Genomic DNA, 7063 nt, shown 5'->3' with positions numbered 1-7063 from the left:
GGCGCAGGCCGGAGGCCGGGGGCCCGCGGCCCGCTGGCGCGCTGCCAGGGTTAGGCGGGACGCCGCGGCGGGCGCAGCCTGCGGGACGCCCAGCTCTCGGGCCCGAAGCGGGACGCTCCCCCGCGAGTCGGGTTCCGCCGCCTTTGTCTGGGCCCTCGCAGAGCCAGCGGCTGTCCCCAGGTCGTAGAGCAGCGACGTGGGGACGCCGGTCGAGTCCCCGGCCGGGACTTTCGGCTTCGAGGTCTTTGTATGGTGTCGGTTGGCTGGTACCCAGCCCAGAAAGCTGAAAGGACTCGGCCTGAGAGCAGTTCTTTGATGGAGAAAATCGCTGTCGCGGGGATGGGTAGCCTGAGGTTATAAAGCCTTTTAAATGTTTGAGCTGCCACGAGATTTTTAAAGCAGCGAACTCACTTTTATAATGGGTTGCTTTTGTTTTGTTTTTGTATCCGACTCCAGAGAAAGTGTTTATGATTGTTCTATAATCTTGGGTCAGGCTCTTCTCTCGCGAGGGACTGTGTAGTAGCCTGTTGTTCTTTGGCCTCTCCTCTTGAATCCTTCTGGACTTTGCACCAAGAGAAATATTTTTAAACATGTCCTCCATCGCATCTTTTTTGTTTTATTTAAAAAAAAAATCATAAAACAGCCTAACAGCAGAACAGAGTTCAGTCTGTTTGCCTTGGTGTTTTAAGGGAAAGTCTGGTAGTGTAGGATAACCCACACACTAGGGTTGGGCGGTTTCTGATAAATTATTAGTTATGGGCACACTACTGGTGATTTGGGACCCGACTGACCTCATGTCCTAAGTCTGGTCTTTCTCCTTTGTTATAAACACTTGCCAGGACAGTTTACGCTATCCTCAGTACCCAGGATAGTCTTTGAACAAGCCCACAGAGCATGCTTTAGTGTGTCATCACCCACCCCTGTCAGCTTCCCAGTCAGCTCCTTTCTCGGAAAATATGCAGGTCTATTCTGGAGAGCGTCTTCTCGTTCCTCTTACCTTTGACAAAAGAATGAAACCTTTAATATCGCGACTGCGGTTGGCTTAAAAAAAATGTTCTGCATAGCTAGTCTCTTAGCTCTGTGATTATTTGTGCAGGAGGTTCGTGATTGGACTCAGACTAAACTACTTGAAATCACCTGTGTGACATTGGAATTCCTGAGATTTCTTTTCCCATAGAACAGATGTTCCTCATACTTTAAATTGCATTGAGATACTTAAGAGACGGAATCTTTGTGTTTTTTTTTTTTTTTTTTAATTTATCCATTTATTTATTTCTTGAGACAGGGTCTTGCTATGTGGCTCTACCTTCCTGGGATTTTACTCTGTAGACCAGGCTGACCTCAAACTCAGAGATCACTTGCCTCTGCTGGGGATTTAAGGTTTGTGCCTCCATGTCTGGCTTGAGGAGGTGGAGATTTGTATTCAGGATAGTTTCTCGTGGGTTTATGGAAGTAACTATTTGGTTTTGAAGAATATTTATTAGGTGAATTCTAGGCCTCGCTCAGAGCCTAGATGTGTTAATGTGAGGAAAATATTGGAACTACAGGAGCTGTTTTCTTAAATAATAAAAAAATGGATTAAATATTGTATGTATAATAGCAGTTAATTCTTAATTCCAAGTGTTTGCTTATGAATCTTGTGTAGATATATTCATTCCAGTGAAAGTGACCTTGTGAACACTTCTTAGTGAGTTTTTGCTGAGGCCAACATCATATTATTCAATTAGTGTAGCTTTTTGTTTTGTTTTGTTTTTTTCTAGATAAGGTCTCTCGGTAGCCCTGGCTGGCCTGGAACTCATCTGTAGACCAGGCTGGCCTCAAACTCAGAGATGCACCTGCCCCTGCCTCCTCTGCTGGGATTAAAGACTTGTATCACCACTGATCTGAGGTGGTAATAGTAAAACTTTTGTGAATTTTGAGAAAGAAGCTAAGCAGAAAACAGGGGAAAATACTTAGTGCAATATAATGGAGACAGCAGTATTTAGGCCCAGCTCCTGATGTTATTAGCTTGGAGGCAAATTGTTGGAATCTGACAGCGCTAGTAACTGTTGAGTGCTTTCTGCTTGTTAGTCATTGTGATAAGAACTTACAGCGAGTGTGATGGGCAGGAAGTATTGCCGTGCTTATAACCGGTGAGTGCCTCAAAAGCTTAAGGAGGTAAGGTAGCACACCCAAGATGTGGCAGGGCCAGTGTCCATACCCAGATGGCTGTTTCATTGCCAGAGCCTGTGGGGCTGTGGCTTCAGAGGATTTGGAGGAGCCATGGGGCTCAGGGACAATAGCTGTTAGGCCATAGAGGCTCTTTTCTCTCAAACGTACTGGCTGAGACATCTTTAGACACTGTACCGACACTATAGACTGCTTAGCTCATCTGTTTAAGAGTGTAAGCCATGAAGGAGGAAGTGTTAACAGATTTGTTCTGAGAAATTGTGACACCTTGGCCAGTTGTATTGAGTGTGTTTTTAGAGGCGGCCCTCCGTCCTTGTAAACCTAGAAATGTGTAACTGATAAAATAAGGGTCCTCTGCACAGATAGCACATCAAGTTTATCACATTTGGGTTCCCTTGGGCAGCTTGCTCACACTGGCTCTCTTGGTACCAGCTGATCCTTGGTGAGTGTTAAAGTTTAATTCCTGTGGCAGAACCTTCTCTCTTGATATACTGGTTCCTTTGGCAGTCTGTCCAGTGGGCTGTGATATGGAAATAGAGTCATGCCAGTACTTGGGCTTTAAATAACCTGACTGCCAAACTTAATGTAGATTTAGTGTAGTTTGGACAATGTATCTTGTTGTTGGGTATTTGTTGTTTCAAGACAGGGTTTCTCTGTGTAACTTTGGCTGTACTGGACTTGCTTTGTAGACCAGGCTGGCCACGAACTCACAGAGATCTGCCTGCCTCTACCTTTCTGAGCGCTAGGATTACAGGCATGTGCCACCTTGCCTGCTGACAATGTGTCTCTTAAAAGAGAGACAGTTGCTTTTTTCTTGTGTGGGCATGTGTGCAGTAACACATGTAAACTCAACAGCATGCGTGTGTGTAGTCAGAGGACAGCTTGCAAGGAAGTATTTCTCCTACCATGTGGATCCTGAGGATGAAGTAAGGATAGTCAGACTTGGTGACTCTGGCTCTTTCAAAAATTCTGTTTTTCACCAGAATCCTAAGATATTAGAGGTTATAGTGTGAATGATAATTTTGGACAAATGAAAAGGTGATCCAATTTGTGTCTTAGGTTTTCTTTTTCTTTTTTAATGGTAGTTCAACATTTTAAAAGGTTTTAGAAGTTTAATATTTTATTGCTGTTTTGCCTGCATGTATGCCTGATGTTCATGGAGGTCAGAAGAGGGTGTCAGATGCCCTGGAATTGGTGTTCGGGACAGTTGTGAGCTTCATGGCGGGTGCTGGGAATTGAGCTGAGGTCTTGGGTGGACAGCCAGTGCTGAGCCATTTCTCCAGTTCGAGTCTCGGGTTTTATGCAGCAGCGTAGCTTTGAATGGAAGTGTGTTCGTGCTTGATTTATGAGCATCTATCAAAGGTCACATGGGTTTGAGGGAAAAGACTACACTTGAACGCGGTTATAATACTTAATCAGTATGCTATACACCTCTGTACAGAGGCCAGGCAGGATTCTTAGTTTACTAGGTCGTTTGAGCTGACCCAAGGGATTGCATCATGTTTAAATGAAGAACTTTAGTGTTTTTCTTTTTTAAGTTTCTTTGGTTTTTGTGTGAGTTCATGTGTGCGTGCACACAATTGTATCCCATGCATCCATGTGGAGGTCAGGTGCCAGTCTTCTAAGTTGTTTGAGACAGGGTTTCAGCTGCATGCTGGTGACTCATCCTTTTAATTCCAGCACTTGGGAGACAGAGGCAAGTGGATCTCTGAGTTTGAGGTCTACAGAGTGAGTTCTAGGACAGCTAGGAGTATACAGAAAAACCCTGTCTCAGAAAAACACACAGACAAAAAAGAAAACAAAGTAAACAAATGAATAAAACTGAGACAGGCTCTCGTGCTGTTCACATTGCGCGCACCGCACTGTCTAGCCCACAGCTCCTGGGGTTCTCCCGTTTCAGCCTGTCTTGTCCTGGTAAGAGCTCCAGGACTTCCCCCGGTTTTGCAGGGATTCTGGAGATTCATGATTGTATAGCATGCGCTTTACCCTGAGCCGTCTCCACAGCCCTAAGGCAGTATTTTCCGACACCACACTTTTATTCTTGTAGGTCTATTGCTTCTTAATCAAGTCTTGTGTTACACAAATCATTTTATCTATCCTATCATAAAAACCAGCTGTCTGGTATTTACTTTGCACGTGTTTATGTGAGGCCTTACAGGGGCTGTAGGAGAAAACTGTGTCCATGCTTGAAGACTTTCTAACCTTGTGTGTCTGGTTCATCTGTTGTTTCATCTGTAATGAGAAGAAATAGTAACAGCACAACAACATAGAGTAGGGAGAAGTGCATGCAGTGTCAGCTCCTGTGCTAGCATCACTTATTCACATGAAATAACCTCTGTAAAAGGCTGAGAGCTATATAAAATGTACCCTGTTTTTAAAATAATTTCTCTGGGTGAATGTATGTTGCTTTGTTAAGCTAATATGAACATGTGCATACCTGGTACTACAAAACGTTCTTACAGAGTTTTTTAATACTTGATTTTTATTTTATTAATTACACTTTATTCACTTTATATCCCCCCATAAACCCCTCCTCCCCTCCTGGTCCCACCCTCCCTCCCCCTTCTTCATGAATGCCCCTCCCCAAGTCCACTGATGGGGGAGGTCCTCCTCTGCTTCCTTCTGATCTTAGTCTATCAGATCTCATCAGGAGTGGCTGCATTATCTTCCTCTGAGGCCTGGTAAGGCTGCTCCCCCCTCAGGGGGAGGTGATCAAAGAGCAGGCCAATCAGTTTATGTCAGAGGCAGTCCCTCTTCCCATTACTATGTAACCCACTTGGACACTGAACTGCCATGGGCTACATCTGTGCAGGGATTCTAGGTTATCTCCATGCCTGGTCCTTGGTTGGAGTATGAGTCTCTGGAAAGACCCCTGTGTTCAAATTTTCTGGTTCTGTTGCTCTCCTTGTGGGGTTCTTGTCCTCTCCAGCTCTTACTATTTCCCACTTCTTACATAAGATTCCATGCACTCTGCCCAACAGTTAGCCATAAGTCTCAGCATCTGCTTTGATAGTCTGCAGGGCAAAGGCTTTCAGAGGCCCTCTGTGGCAGGTTCCTTGATTGTTTCCTGTTTTCTTCTTCTTCTGATGTCCATCCTCTTTGCCTTTCGGGATGGGGATTAAGCATTTTAGTCAGGGTCCTCTCTCTTGATTAGTTTCTTTAGAGCAAGAAAGGCAGTTGAAGACACAGGGAAAGTTCCAGAAAGTTAGTGTGCAGACATGATTTGGTGACCACTTGAGCTTGGCAGAGGCTTCTCTAAGGAAGTACAGTTGTGTGTGGACTGTAAGAAGCCAGTTTGGGGTGATTGTAAGAGGTGAGGGACTTTAGTGCTGAAGGAGTAGCTAGGTCATAATGCCAGGGTCTACTTGGCATGTTCATTACCAAGGAAGGGTGTATAGATTATATGTGATGGAGGGGGAGCAAGCTCCAGGAGCCAGCTGCCAATCCCAGAGTTTTGACTTGTGTTTTGAGACTGTTATTGCTTCGCCCCATTCTAATGTAAGTCAGTCACTACTTTGGAAGCCTGCAAGTCGGAAAACAGGAGTTTCCACACTGTTGTAGCTTGTGGTGAGTAGTCTGTCTCCATCTAGTTTCATTGTGGTCAGAAGTTTGGGGCTTTCAATTGGTGGTAGTTACACGCTGGATTAATTGAAACAACAATAAATGTAAAAGACCAAATGAAAAGTAAAAAATACAGTGGAATTGAGGATCATGACCTTTGTAATGTCATCGAAATAACAGTTTAAAAGGATTAAAATATTTAAGCAATGATATCAGTGATACTGATTGCTGAAGTAGCTTATTGATGCTCCAAGTAGGCTTTGACAAAGTTTTCTTTCTGCTAATGTGATAAAATAATGTCTACTGAAAGAAGTATTCATCAGAAAATACCTAAAGCGTAAGTCAAAGTCAGAGCTAAAAATAGTGATAAATGGAGCAATTGACAGGCACCTAAAATGTGGATTGAAGAGAGGCGTCTTTTATGTATTTAAGGGCCAACAAATGTAGGAATTAATCTGGAAGAAAAACCACGCAGTACAGTTTTAAGTTCAGACATTTTAAATGGGTTTTTGCAAGTGTGTGTGTGTATAAATGTCAATAAATGAGAAACGACACAATTTCATCACTCAGACAGTATCAACTTTTTCTTAAAATCGTTTTTTGCGCTAAGATGTGTAGTTTCCCCCACTGTAAACATACTGAGTTACGTTCTCAGGGTATTTCCAGGATATGATATAAGCTCACTAAGGGTTTGATGGTTTGCTTTTGCTGTTGCCATGTTGTGGTGGTGCTCTGACAAATGTACAGTCTTTGTTTCCAACTTCTGTACTTACAGATTTGTCAAAGTGTTAGTAAGTGTAAATGCTAGAATCCATAGTGCTGCGGATTGTTTTCCAAAAAGATACTTTTGCACCACTCCCTCTGGTAGAAGCTGAACCCTTCCTTCCTTTATTATTGACCAGTTTGTCAAGTGGAAGATGTCACTACCTCGGTAGCTTCAAAAAGTGGCCTTGATTTCTAAAAGAAGGTTGAAGGTCTCTGGGCTAGGCTTTGTGGGTGTTCTTGGAAAGATGGTGAGAGAGTAAATGAGATAGGTAAGCTAAGACTTAGTAAAGGAGAAAATTGTGCTTAGTGACAGGAACCATTTTATCAGAGTAAGCCTGATTGAAACAAAAAGGTTTACAATCTCTTAGGTAGTCTCAATGGTAGGAAGGTAAAGTTTTGGGAAAGCTTCTTCTGGAAATGAACTGTACAGAATGTCCAATAATTTCTTGCAGGAAAGTAATGAGGTATATACAAATCTAATGTGGCTGCACAAGAAACTCAGAGTTAAACTGGGTTAGAGCGTGTGTGTGTGTGTGTGTGTGTGTGTGTGTGTGTGTGTGTGTGTGTG

The 7063-nt window shown here is 43.4% G+C and overlaps 1 protein-coding gene across 1 annotated transcript in view; it reads left to right on the top strand.

The window, feature by feature from the left end:
• Tspan3 (tetraspanin 3) overlaps positions 1-7063 on the top strand; it is a 25678-nt gene that overhangs the window by 723 nt on the left and 17892 nt on the right. The gene's annotated exons all lie outside the window — the stretch shown is intronic.

The sequence above is a fragment of the Psammomys obesus genome, unplaced genomic scaffold, assembly GCF_907164565.1.
Source record: "Psammomys obesus unplaced genomic scaffold, mPsaObe1.curated_primary_1811, whole genome shotgun sequence".
NCBI classification, from domain to species: domain Eukaryota; kingdom Metazoa; phylum Chordata; class Mammalia; order Rodentia; family Muridae; genus Psammomys; species Psammomys obesus.
This window is presented reverse-complemented; position numbering and strand designations above follow the sequence as displayed.